A 14,389-nucleotide genomic window follows, 5' to 3' on the forward strand; every position below is an offset into this window, starting at 1 on the left:
TTTTGAAATATGGTTGGACTGCTGAATGTGCTGACAAGCATTTATGATACAATAAAATATACAAAATACATGTTTGTGATAGTTTGTACTAAGCAAAAAATCATGGATGAGGAAAAAAAGGTGTGATTTGTAAAAGGTGTGAACTGTAAACCTTGTTACTGTGCAACTTGACCACTAAACTATCCCCTGAATCATTCAAAACTACTCAAAATCTGAGGGGGCGTGATACTTTTGACATAATATAATTCTGATTAAAATAAGCATCAGCATCGCCATAACTGTCATTTTCCATCAAACACATTAAAGTGTAATTGAATGCTTAAAATCTCATTTTTCAATGCAGTGCACACACCAGCCAAACACACAAACAAAATTGCACTGGTTGAACATGCATCATTTTGATCAAGGTTACATTTCATTCCTCCCTCTCTCAGCTGCTCATCTGAAGTGTTTGTGGGAGATGAAAAGAGGCTGAGCTCTTTGAAGCTGATTTTCTACTCCTGCAGCTCCCGTTATCTCTGCAGCTCAGCATTCTCTGGAGTAAAGAAAAAGGAGACAGAGAGAGAGAGAGAGAGAGAGAGAGAGAGAGAGAGACAGTGTGCCTGAGAGAGGATCTGATCTGTAATTGTAATCTACTCACTGAACTTTTCCCCTCACTTTCTTGAACCATCATCTGACCATTAAAGGTGTGATTTTAAATTAATAGTTCACCTTAAAAAACTCTGGAAATATTTACTCAACCTCACTCTTGTCCAAAACCACATATTGTTATTGTTTCAGAGGAACAGAAAAGGTTTCTTGATGAATTTCGACACAGTTCTTTTTTATACATCTGTTGTATTAGCACTTAAAAAAAATTTTATTTATTTTTTTGTTTGTTTGTTTTTACTCTTAATTGCATTTCAGTTGCATTTTTATTACAGTAAATGCATTTGGCTAAACAGTTAGAGTGCATTTTTGGTCCATTTATGTAGCACTTAAATTAATCTGTATAGTAATATTAAAATCTGTTGTCTTTGACATACAGTTAAAGTACTTTCATGTAATTTCTATTGAAAATTTGATTATATGTATTTAAATACATCTGTAAATACATATCTATCATTATTCTGTAATATATGTTAACTTTAGTAGGAAATTAAATCATGTAAAATCCAGCAATATCAAACTATTTGTGTATTTGTACCCCAACAAAACTATTCCAAGACTAGAAAAGACCACTTTTTTTTCTTAGCTTGACAGACTTTTATGGAAGATTAAAAAAAAATCTGCAAAATCTGCAGAAAAACATTGCAATTAAAGTATTATTTAAAGGAGAAATTCTTAACTCCACTGTACAATAACATAGTAACTCAGTGGTTGTTTGTTTCCCTTTAATCTGTCTGTTTTAATTCTGCGGTAATGCTTGGATATCTCTGCAGAATGGATGGATTGATAGATTAATGAGAGCACTGGGATATAGTATTGATTGCAGTTTGTCCAAGGTTAAAATGTTTTGAACTATGCGTCTACTTCCTTTGTGGAAAGGTCTCATGTTTCATGAGCTATTCTCCATTAGGTCCCCATTAGGCGAGTAGGTGTTGGTCATACTGTAACTGACCTTCGTATATGATTGATTCAGGCACTGAGTGTTTGTGTGCGTGTTGAGAAGTGAGAGACTGAGTGATGAACTCATGTAAAGATGTGTCGTTTAGCCTTGGATGTATTTTAAAGAGTTGGCAACTTTTAAATGACTCTTAAAGGAATAGTTCGACCAATCGATGGGGTTTATAGCTTTCATTCCAATTGCGCATGTGTGTGTTTTTCCATAGAAGAAAGAAAGACAGTAACTATAATTTTTGGGTGAACTATCCCTTTTAAGATTGACCTCTAAAACACTGCCCACCATGAGTAAAGCTCATAAAGTTGATTACGATTAAACTGATTTCACTCAAGAAAGCACTAAACATTGGATTGGAGGACGTCACATGCCTGTCTAAGAAAAATGATCTCAATTCATAATGACATCAGCTTCTCACACTCATTCCTCCTGTGAGTGCGAGGCTCAAATTGAAGAGCAGCTATATAAAGACATTCACTCACCTTCAATCTGAGTCCTTCATGCAGTCAGCTCTCCGCTTTCCACCGCTGGTATCCATCACCTCTGACAGACTCAAACTGGCTTTCTCCTTTGAAAGACTCGCCATGCTCTGCTATCCAGCAATACTGGATCAAAAAAGGTCACTGCAAGGTCGAGTGCAATAGGATAGTTTTGAATAAACATAAAAGGATTATTCTTTTTTTGTAAACATAGGAATATTCATTAAAAGTAGAAATGCTTCAATGTTACAGTAAAATTTTGTTTTACTATTCAGCAGTCCATGATTATTGATCTTAATATCATAAATTAGCTACAGTTACTGTATGTACAATAGTTGGTAAACAATTTAATCTGTTGAACAAATTTGCATTATAAATTCAGGGTCGCAAAATTCCAAAGCAGGGTTTGTGGTCCAGTAGCAATGGCCTAGTTTACCCATCATAAGCCTTAAGTCCTTGGTTTGAAACATTGCAATACTTTTAGAACATTTACACAAAGTATTATTCTGAGAGCAAAAGGCAACAAAAACCTAAATACACTACCATTTAAAAGTTTAAGATCAGCGTTATATTAAGCAATAAATTAAGTAAGAAGTGTCATTATAAACATTTTTATTTTTGTAACTGTCAAACTTTTGAACCAACATGCGGCAGCACTGTGAATAATGTCAATAGTCCAGGTGTAATATTTTGCTTCCGATCCAGCTCATAAGTAAATAAAACCAGCTGTGTGACCATGAGAAACAACAAGAAATAGATTGTCATGCAGATGGCGAGGACTTTGGCATTTCTAAAACAAACAACTAACTTAAACATTAATTTCTATTGTTCTTATCTAACAAATGCATAAGGTTCCCAGTGATCCCCTGATTAACACAATTAATGTGGAAATAAAATAGTGCAGCTTGGAGATGAATCCAAACTGAAGGATACAATCTTTTAAGATTGTCTCAGTCAACTGACCAGTTCTTAAAGGCCTTGAAAGCCATTATGTGTTTTGAATCAGCTTGATATGATTGACCCAACCTGTCCTCCAACCAATATGCTCGTATAGGTCGTTTGTCCAAATCCCTGAAATATGACCCATCAGAGCTTATACTACAATTGTGCCCCTATCGGCAAAAGGTCGTTTTCATATTAATGTTTTGTACTCTTTTATTTTATTTTCATTTCGTGTAGCTCAGTTGGTAGATTATTGCGATATACCTGATATGTAATCATGCTATTATGGGTTCGATCCCAGGGAACGGACGTGCACGAAAATGTATATGCTCAATAAATCATAATTTAGCATGACATCTGTGAGGGTTAGGTTTAGGGGTGGGGTTAAGTGTGGTCATTCGAACGAATAAGCCACCTAGTAAAATATGTAGGAAATACCAGCCCGTTCTCATCCCAAGGCGTCATATACTGACACTCTTGACATTTCGTCAACATCCTACGCACATGGCACCCTCTAGCGTCAATATTAGAAGCAGATAAAAATGGGCCAGAAGGCGCCTCCTAGCGGTCTAACCCTAACCCTAACCCTAACCTTAACCCATAATCTGTGTCTCATATTGACGCTAGAGGGTGCCATATGCGTAGGATGTTGACGAAATGTCAAGAGTGTCAGTATATGACGCCTTGGGATGAGAATGCGTTAGAAATACTGTGAGATCGGTGTAAAAAGCCGACACATTCCATTTAAATAAACGTGCGTTCCCTGTTAAGGGAACTTCGAAATGCGTCCTCTGAGGGGACACTATGGGGAACACCTCGTCGTGACCCGTGTCTGAAGCATACTTTGAAAAACGCCAACGTGTTGGCCGGCGACAGCCTCTGACATCACTACCAGCGCGACTATAAATACGCGCCCGTAGGACCCGTCACTTATCTTCTTCGTCTTCATTGACTGTTTTGTTTGAAGCGTGCATCTGAGAAACGAAAAAAAAAATGGTAAGAGCGATCTAATATTGTTGTCATGGCATCCACTAGCAAGGCGTTTAAACAGTGTGTGCATCCGTGTCAGCGTTATTTGACACCTGATGACACACACGCTCTTTGCGTCTCTTGTTTGGGCGAAGAGCACGCGCGCGATGTCCTCAATGGGGCAATCTGCATGCACTGCGAGCGTTTTTCTGTGAAAAAGCTCCGCTCTCATTTGTCTCTCTTTTCGATGAACGAGGGACAGCCATCTGGATCCCGCGGCTCAGGACCCACCGTTGCCAAGGCACGGAGGAGAATGAGCTCGTGGGGATCACAGGTGGATCTCGCTGGGGAGTGTAGAGAGGGACTTTTCCTTTCACACTCTCTGGCGGCAAACGAGAGTGAACTTCAGGAGGAACATGCGTTGTCATTAACCCATTCTGACACTGAAGTTAGTGCTCTGCTGGGTTTTACCCAGGAAGAGCAGGAGATGTCTGAGAGTGGCGAAGAAGCTGAGGCTGATCCTTCTCAATCCTCCTGCCCTGCGTATGGGGAGCTGTTAGAGGTTATGGATCGCGTCACGGCAAAATTAGTCTTGCCATGGAAGCGTGCCAGAAAAGTAACGTCACGAGGTCGCCTCGATGAGCGTTATTTGTCTGACCATAGCCCTCCAGCCCAGGTGAGCCTTCCATTCTTGCCTGACTTACATGCAGAAGTCGAAAAGGAATGGAAGAGGCCGTTTTCCTCTTGCATCCATTGGTTTCAGCATACAAGTTATGCTGATATCGAAGGCATGCACGAAAACGGCTATGAGAGGATGCCCCCTGTAGAAGAGATGCTGGCTAGCTATCTCTCTGTGGGGGAAACGTCCTCTCTTAAATCTCCCTCTTAAATCTCCCTCTTTGCCATCTAAGCCCCTCCAGGATACATCCCGCTTAAATGGCAAATCATACGCGGCAGCAGGTCAGGCTGTGGCTTCGTTGCACACGATGGCAGTGCTTCAGGCTTACCAGGCTGGCCTGCTGAAGGACCTGGATACAGGCGAAGGTCCAGGTCCGAGCCCGAACAACAAAGGGGTCCTGGCCCATCTCGATCTGAGGATCGGAGACGGGCGCAGAAGGCTAGTGTCGCGGCTCGCGCTCCTCTCCCGCCTAAGGGCAGGGGAAAGAGGAATCGCGGGTCACGGAGAGGTAAGCAGGGTCTGAGGGATGTGATTCAGACGAGGCAGCGTCCTCGTCCGGATCGGAACGATACCTACTAGCTCTGGATGTTTTAACCTCTGTTTTAACTTCTGTTTTATCCTCCCCTGCCAAATTCCCCTGTAGCCACCAGCTCTCCACCTGATCGAGGCTAGGTGGAAAGTTTCTCACATAACAGTCTCCTGTCCTGGACCTATGATTCTTTGGTTGGTTCTATGTTCATAGTAACCGCCTTACTGATGGTCCGGACCAGAAGGGGGCGCCCTGAGTATGTAACCCTTGCTTTACCTGCTTATGGGTGTTATGTTGCTGGTGGTTATATGTCTACTAACAAACTATGTGAGTTTCCTTTACAGTGCTCTAGGTATTAGGTGGCCAAGATCACAGGCTTTCGGCAGGCGGCCGCACGGCGTGGGTTCCGCCCCCCCGGGGCGCGGCACCCACTGCGGAGTCGGACCCGCGTGTGGGAGGCAAGCGCTCTGCGGTAGTCCATCCCACACCCCCTCCCGAGGAGCCTGGCTGATCGTCAGAACTGGCACAGCACTGTGGGGAATTTCATGGATGTCCGGCCAGGTCACCCTAAGGGGCCGCTTGGCGCATCCGGGGAGGTGGTAGTTACGGAATTCTACTGTATGTACTGCCTCAGGTGATGCTCCCCTCGCTTGAGGGTTGGAGCTTGCCTCTCCCTTGTGATCCAGCGCCTCTGCGATGCTTAGGAACCTCACTTTCTGAAATCCTTTACGGTAGGGGTTATGCGCTCCGCTTCGTTCACTTTCTTGAGATGATTAGCCCCGGGGTTCCTTGGGCTTCATTCAACCGGTGTGTATTTGTTATACAACTCAAGCGTCGCCCCTCAACATGGGGGGCTGTGTGGGCAATTCTCACGGTAGATTAGCAGCGCTCCCCTTTTATGAAAGGGTCGCCTATGAGCATGCTGCTCGGAGCTCGGAGTCCTACTCTCGTGGGAGACTGATTCTTGGTTCTTTCAGAGTGCTCCAGTACTACATACTGTTTTGAGACGCACTGTGAGAGCAGAAATCCTGCTGAGGCAGGGGCTGAGGCTCGGGGAATGGCGCCTTTGCACCAAGGTGTCGAAGCAGAGTTGGAGAGGTTGGCCAGACTTGGTTGGAACGGTTTTACGGCTCGAGAGAGCATCGCACTATCCCCTCTGGCTTCCTCTGACTCATCCAGCTCCATTGGGGGCTGGACGCCATGGTACAGGCATGGCCGAGGCTTCATCTGTACGTTCCGTCCTCCAATTGCTCTGCTCCGGGGCCATTCCATCTACAAGCTGCTCTATCAGAGTTCCACGAGAACCCCTCCTTAGAACAGTATTTGTAAATCCATGTTATTGTAAGTGTGCACGTGAAGTCTTTGCACACTTTCCGAAATCCACACTGTGGTAAGTTCGCACGCTAGTACTCTGCGTTTTTTCTAAAATCCTATATGGTAAGGGCTTCGCGCGGCTGCTTCGTGCCCTTTCTTGAGTCGCTTAAAGCCCCGTTCATCTTGGGCACCACTCCACCCAGGTATCCTCTGATACCTATCTAGAACAGGGCGCCGCTACTAGAGTACTGTTGGGACAGCTCTTTCGGCAAGTTTTTGTGAAAGCTAGCAGTAGCCCCTGTGTGACAGGCAAGACTTGGTTAAAGCTTGGTGTTAAAGCAGGGGTGGGGAACGTTGATCCTGGAGGGCCTGTGTCCCTGCAGAGTTTAGCGCCAACCCTAATCAAACACACCTGAACAAGCTAATCAAGGTCTTCAGGATACAGGTAGTTTTATTTTTTTTTCAGGGTTGGAGCTAAACTCTGCAGGGACACAGGCCTTCCAAGATCATTATTCCTCACCCCTGGGTTAAAGGTTTGAAATGTTGTATAAGTCTCATTTGACTGAAATTCTTGTATTAAAACATTTTGCCTTCTATTTATCATAAAACTGTGCAAGATGTTATGTTTTGTTAAGGAGGGCCACTGGAAGAAAGCTTTTTAGCTTTGTTTATGTTCAATATGCACAAAAGTGATTGTAAAATATGTATTTTAGTAATGGAAATTACATATTACGAGTGTTGATATTTGGGATACTTTAACCACCAACCAACGACAATAAAAATTCTTACTTATTGTTTCAAACTTATACGATTTAATTTCCAATGTGTTTGGCTATATCATTGATTTCTATCGTTGTGTTTTTTTTTTTTTTTGCTTCCATATTTTATCTTGGAACAAAATTTTTGGGTGAACTCTTTTCCTATATACCAGTGTTCACACAACAATGGCTAAAAATAAAGCATTACATACACATACAGCATAGTGCTGAATTATTTTATTTCAATTAAAAAATATACAGTATTTACATTTCTCTGAGAGCATGTTTAGATATTTTAATTGGAAAACATGGCAAAATGCATATGTACACAAACAGTCACACATTTTTTTTTCAGTCTGTGTAGTAAAAATATGATACACCTCTGTTTATGGCTTAAATGTCTTTGTATATCAACAATAATAAATAGTTGGCATAAAATTATTCAGCACAGCTGATGTATGTTAACTGAATGTGGAGAAAGTTGCATAAAGTTGCGCTTTTAAAGAGAACCTCTACACACACCTCATTACTAGTGCTGTAGACCCAGATGTGTTTGGTTAAAGTAATGACGCAACTTTGTGACACCTGCTGTGTGAAGAAGATAAAGCTGTTGACTTAATCCAGGAGAACACGTTTGATCAGGGAAAGCCAAGCCCACAGAATAATAAAGCCCTGGCATATCGTGATCTTTTAGCTTGTCGTTGCACCTTACCAAATCTATAGTGTATGTCTCTTTAGGCACATGGTTATAAAGAAGTCATATAGAAGCAATAAGAATAATTATTTCCCCCCCACAGTGAATGTCATCTGCATTTGCATTGCATATTTTCCAGGCAATATGTTTGTCAGCACAAATGTACACAGTCCAGTCAACTGAAATTCCATCCAGACAGACTCATTTTCACTCGTTTTCATTTCTGCTTGCATGTAAATGCACAAACACAAACACACACACACACACACACAAAATATTCCCCTATAGAAAGCTTTCCTAAAGCTTGTGTTTTTGCAGGAGAGATTGTAGCCTGCACATAAATCATCAACTCAATGCACAGCTATAATGTGTCTCAGTGGAACCGGTCATCTCTGCACACACACAAACACACAAACTCTGGTGGGCTGGGGGTTAGAGGTTAGGAGAGTTCTAGATGTACTGAACTCTGAATAAAAGTGAAGAACACACAAACTCTTGCTGGTACATAGTGTGCCAGAATAAATCTAATGTTATATAGTGTGTCCCATTCAATTCTAAAACACATGTTCTTCAGCTTTCCCTTTGAAAGAACATTTTCTAGAAAGGTCACTGGAGCTGCATCGATTAGGAATACTTCAAAAATACAGACCATACAGGTGCATCTCAATATATTGGAATGTCATGTAAAAGTTAATTTATTTCAGTAATTCAACTCAAATTGTGAAACTTGTGTATTAAATAAATTCAATGCACACAGACTGAAGTAGTTTAAGTCTTTGGTTCTTTTAATTGTGATGATTTTGTCTCACATTTAACAAAAACCACCAATTCACTATCTCAACAAATTAGAATACTTCATACTACTACTACTACTACTACTACTACTACTACTAAGTAAAATAAAATAATAAAAAATAAAATAATAATAATATTTTTTTATGAATTGTTGGCCTTCTGGAAAGTATGTTCATTTACTGTACATGTACTCAATACTTGGTAGGGGCTCCTTTTGCTTTAATTACTGCCTCAATTCAGCGTGGCATGAAGTTTGTGGCACTGCTGAGGTGGTATAGAAGCCGAGGTTTCTTTGACAGTGGCCTTCAGCTCATCAGCATTTTTTGTTATGGTCTCTTGTTTCTCAATTTCCTCTTCACAATACCCCATAGATTCTCTATGGGGTTCGGGTCTGGTGAGTTTGTTTGCTGGCCAGTCAAGCACACCAACACCATCTTTACCAACTTTTCGTGCTTTTGCAGGCAAGTGTGGGCAGGTGCCAAACCCTGCTGGATAATGAATTCAGCATCTTCAAAAAGCTGGTCAGCAGAAGGACGCATGAAGTTCTCCAAAATTTCTTGGCAAACGGGTGCAGTGACTTTGGTTTTCAAAAAAACACAATGGACCAACACTTTAACCAACTTGGGCTATGTCAAATTTGCTATTGCGTTTACGGATGTTTGCTAAAACTTTAGATTTGGGAAACAAATGCCAAATCCCAAATCCAAATCCTTGGACTTTGTCATTAATGGTGGAAGTTGTGAGCTGGAAAATTATGCAGAAAAAAAACTTTTTCTCAGAAACACTAAACCACGAACTTACTCGATTCTGTGTTACTCTTTCACCTCAAATTGCAACAAACAAACAAACTAAAATGTATTTGATGTACTGATTTTGATATTGACCTCTTGATCAGATGGGACCTCACGAAAACTGAAGAGCGAGACATCGCTCCACATAGAGAAAACCTTGGCCATGCCTCTCCTTGTGTCACTGACATTCAAAAGATTCTTTGGAAATGACAGCAGTCTGCATTAATACACAAAGCACCCATTGAAATGTGAGGATAAATGATTCTGCCATCATCTACTCATGTTGTTCCACACTTGTATGACTTACTTCCTGCCGTGAAACACACTAAAAGAATTTCTCAAAGAAGTTTTATACCAGATGCACGCTTCAGCTGGAATAAAGACACCTTTAGGTGTCATGAAACTGACAAAATGACAGATATATCTTTTTGTGTAAAATTTTTTCATACATTTTATCCCTCTTGAGGCCATGTTTTTATTAATTAAGAAAGTTTCTTTTTGCAGAATATGTAATTATTTGCCTTTCCAAAGATGAATACAAGATATTCATGTAGATTTATTAAAAGAGCAACAAATTAGTTGTTATTTTCTAATGTTAAGCACTTAAGTGTATAATCCACCGCTGTTCTGTGCCTTCACTAGATCTGATGTTTCTGCAGTATCTCTGCAGGAATCCCCACAACCTATAAATATAATAAACAGATCCCACCAGCCAAGATAAAATATGTCCTTAATCTGAGATCACGATAATGTGTTTTTACGTACGGTATTCTCTGTGGTTTGGTAACTACTCACTTACTGACAGGCACATTTTATTGATGGCTGTCTGGTGAAGAGCAATAGGTCAGAACAGTCATGCATTTAAACTGAAGTCATCAATCTACTTGTTTGATGGAGAGGAAAGCCGGACAGTTTGTCATCAGAGGCCTCTGATGAATGCTAAAGCGAGTCTATACAGAAGACAACCGCATATCAATGAGTTTAGCATTCATGAACCTTCGTAAAGCACCTGTTATTCTTCATTTTAGCATCAGGTTTAAACAACTGCCTTCTTATTACATAATGCATTAGTGTGTTGATATCCGCAGGCAATCACACCAGCAACCAGTACACTGCATGATTTGTTATTGCACATTGCTATTTCAGATTACTTACCAGACAGCAGTGAAAATGAAGCTCGCTGGAATGAAGACTAGATTCATATTTAATATAACGGGTCAGTATCCGGCACACTTCGGCCCCACTGTGTATCAGCTGAAACCTCAAAGACCCTTTTGGATTTAAATGAGAATATCCGTGCCAGTTTCTCTGTCGGTCTTATGCATCTGCTGACATGGAATAGCTGTCTGTTGTTTGGCACTTAGGTAGTGTGCTGGCCACAAACAAATTCAGTCCTTTTAGGTTCACACAATCAGAGACTATTCTTTTTTTCTTCTTTTTGCACTTTGAAAGCATTTGGTTATAAAAGTTGAGAGTTTTGCTTTTCCACTATTTCTGTGACAAATTGCAAAATGCTGCCAGTACTCCAAGCCATGTGCATCCGTATGATAATAGACACTTTTAAAAACTCCATTTCATCCCCAGACTGAGGTTTTGAAGTTTCTGCACATCTCCTACACCTTTCTTTCCATTATTTTAATTGAATTTCATTGCATGGACAAAAGAGCACCTTGTCAGCATTCCTAATTATGTGGATTTTCAAAAAGAAGAATTTATGCTCCAATGATTGCACATATTATTTGTCATCGTATCCAGTTTATTCATGCGTGCTGTACGATACATTTTTTGAGAGAATTTTCTTCTTTCATCCCCTTTCCAGTTTGAATATTTAGTGTCAAAAGTGTCAAGTGAAAATCAGTACTGCACATTTTTATAGCTGATGTTCTACAGCACCGCTATGCACATATGTGATTAATTAAAAGAGTAATTAAAGTGTGAATTGAACCCTCGAGGGAACCATTTTTCCAGGCTCTATTGTCACCCGTGTTTAAATCACCAGGAAGGGCATCCCACCATTTAATCTTTCTGATCCCATTTGGGAAATTGACTAGGAGCCTTTGGTCCCAGCTTAGGTAGAACATATCTATTTACATGCTTATGAGAACAGAGATTTGGCCTTTTAATAATTGTAGCATTAAATAAAATATAATCGTATGGTGCAGCATATGTACTCTAATTGTCTATAACTGGGATCTGCTATTCATGTGCACTTTGTAATATACTAAGAATAGCATATCCATAATAAACAAATACAATATATTTTAGTTTAAATATTAAAGGAATACTGTAGTTTATCCAAAAATAAAAAAGTAGGAAACTCACCTTCTGGCCATCCAAGGTATAGATGAGTTTGTATCTTCATTTACACACATTTGGAAAAATTTAGCATTGCATTTCTAGCTTACCAATGGATCTTCTGCAGTGAATGGGTGCCGTCAGAATGAGAGTCCAAACAGTTGATAAAAACATCACAATAATCAACAAATAATCCACACGACTCCAGTCCATCAATTAACATCTTGTGAAACAAAACGTTGTGCATTTGTAAGGGACACATCCTCTGTTATGGTGTATTGACCTTCAATATCCATAATAATTCTTCTTTCAGTGAAAAATCCATGACCAGTTGTTTTCTCTCATCAAAATCGACTGACATAATTATTTATAATTGTTTTGGACTGTTTTTGCATTTGAAAGGCATATTTCTCTCCTGAATCAGAAGAGATAACTTTTCACAAACTTTTCACTTGACAAGATGTTAACTGATGGACTGGAGTGATGATGTTTTTATCAGCTGTTTAGACTCTCATTCTGATGGCACCCATTCACTGAAGAGGATCCATTGATGAGCAAGTGATGTAATGGAAAGTTAATTAAAATCTGTTCAATGAAGAAACAAACTTATATACATATTGGATGGCCTGAGGGTGAGTGACTTGTTTTCAACAAATGCACCTTCAGCTAAGTTTATTTATTTGTTTACTTTTCTTGCTTAACTGCAAGCATAAATCAAGCCTAATTAAGAAAGGTTTATGTTTATTCAAGATACATTTTCTAAAATAAGTCTCAAATGAAAGTATCTAGTTTTAATCATTTAACTATCTAAAAAAGAAAATGCTTATTAAAACATTTTTTTTTTTTGCACTGAATGTTCATAACTAATATTTTAATCATCTGTATCATCTCCTGGAATCACCCAGTTCTCTCATTTAGGCTCTTAAACAGCATCTCTCTGGATTTTGATCAGTGACAGAGAAATTTCCATTAGCATGATCCTTTATCCTGTCATCTTTTTCGTGCTTATTTGATGCTGACCTTTCCAGGCATATTACAGGAAATGATCTGCAAAATCATTAAAGCAAGTGCTTTATGTAACATTTCTGGTACTCCTCAGCTGAAATATGCAAAAAAGAAAGTAACAAGTAATAGAAAAAAGGTTTTTTCTTTTTAATGGGTTGTCTTCCCAGGCTTTTCTTTGAAAAGAGAAGCTGTCTTAAAACATTCTCCTCAGAGCAAATTAACTTGCTTTAGGGTGATGGACTTTACCTTTATTCAATGGCATTTGAGGAGAACTTTGAGCTACATTTATTTAGATAAGATTTTTCTTTTTAACTAGAGGCAATCTTCATGTTCCTTTTTTTTTAATCTTCCTTTATACTCTGCTGTTTGAAAATGCCTGCAGAGTGAAATGGCAAAGTTAAAAAGTAATGCAAACTAAAATGAATGTTCAATTTAAAAATGAGGCCAGTTGACTTAAGCATTATATTGTTAATAACATTTATGACTCCTTAGACCGAGTAGCATATCGTCAAGAATGTGCTTGGTTTCTATAGGTTTATAGTAATTCATGCAGGTTTGTGATTGTGTCATTGTTAAGAAAGTAAAAATGAATAAATAAATACAAATAAAAAAATAAAACTATGATTGCCTTTGCCATCAGTAAAATCAATAAGAGGCGGTGAGAGAGAATTGCCACTTTAACATGCATGAAAGAAGGTTGTGAGTGGGAAGACCACAGCAATTTATCAGCAATTAATGACTGGGATGAAAAATACTCTCCTCTCTGGACTACAGCAGAAAACATTCAGCCTGCAGCTATCCATTCTCATTAGTGCAAGCAGACATTTCTGCACCACCACCTTCGTTTCACACGTTTACGACTTTAGCATGTTGTACAAGAGTTTAAAAGAATAGTAAACCCAATAATTAAAATTTACTGAAAATGTACTCACCCTCATGCCATTTAATTCTTTATCAGAAAAGATTTGGAGAAATGTAGCATTACATCACTTGCTCACCAATGGATCCTCTGCAGTGAATGGGTGCCATCAGAATGAGAGTCCAAACAGCTGATAAAAACATCACAATAATCCACAAATGATCCACACGACTCCAGTCCATCAATTAACATCTTGTGAAGTGAAAAGCTGCAGAAAAGTCTGTAGGCTTCAAGCCCATTCAGAATGATCAGAGCATCCTTAGATTTTTGAGCCAAGCTGATTTTGATTGCAACACACAATAAATAAATAAATAATAAATAAGGAAGCAACCTAAAATACTGCATAAAATATTACTGCTAATTTTCAAAGAATGTTAAATTGTTAATCAACATTAAGAATGTTGAAATCATAAATCTAACATGTTTGTGCTTATATATTCATTGAAAGCAAGCCTTATTATTTTATACACTTTGTCTTGTGAGTGAGTGTATTTTTAAGACATTGTTTGCATTGAGATAATTCGAATACTGATTTCTCATCACTAATGTTTTAAATATTATGCTTTTAATTAGTAGTGCTGCCTCTAAAAAGCGATGTTGAATACTGAAGGATTAGTAGA

The sequence above is a fragment of the Carassius carassius genome, chromosome 21 (assembly GCF_963082965.1).
Source record: "Carassius carassius chromosome 21, fCarCar2.1, whole genome shotgun sequence".
NCBI classification, from domain to species: Eukaryota; Metazoa; Chordata; class Actinopteri; order Cypriniformes; family Cyprinidae; genus Carassius; species Carassius carassius.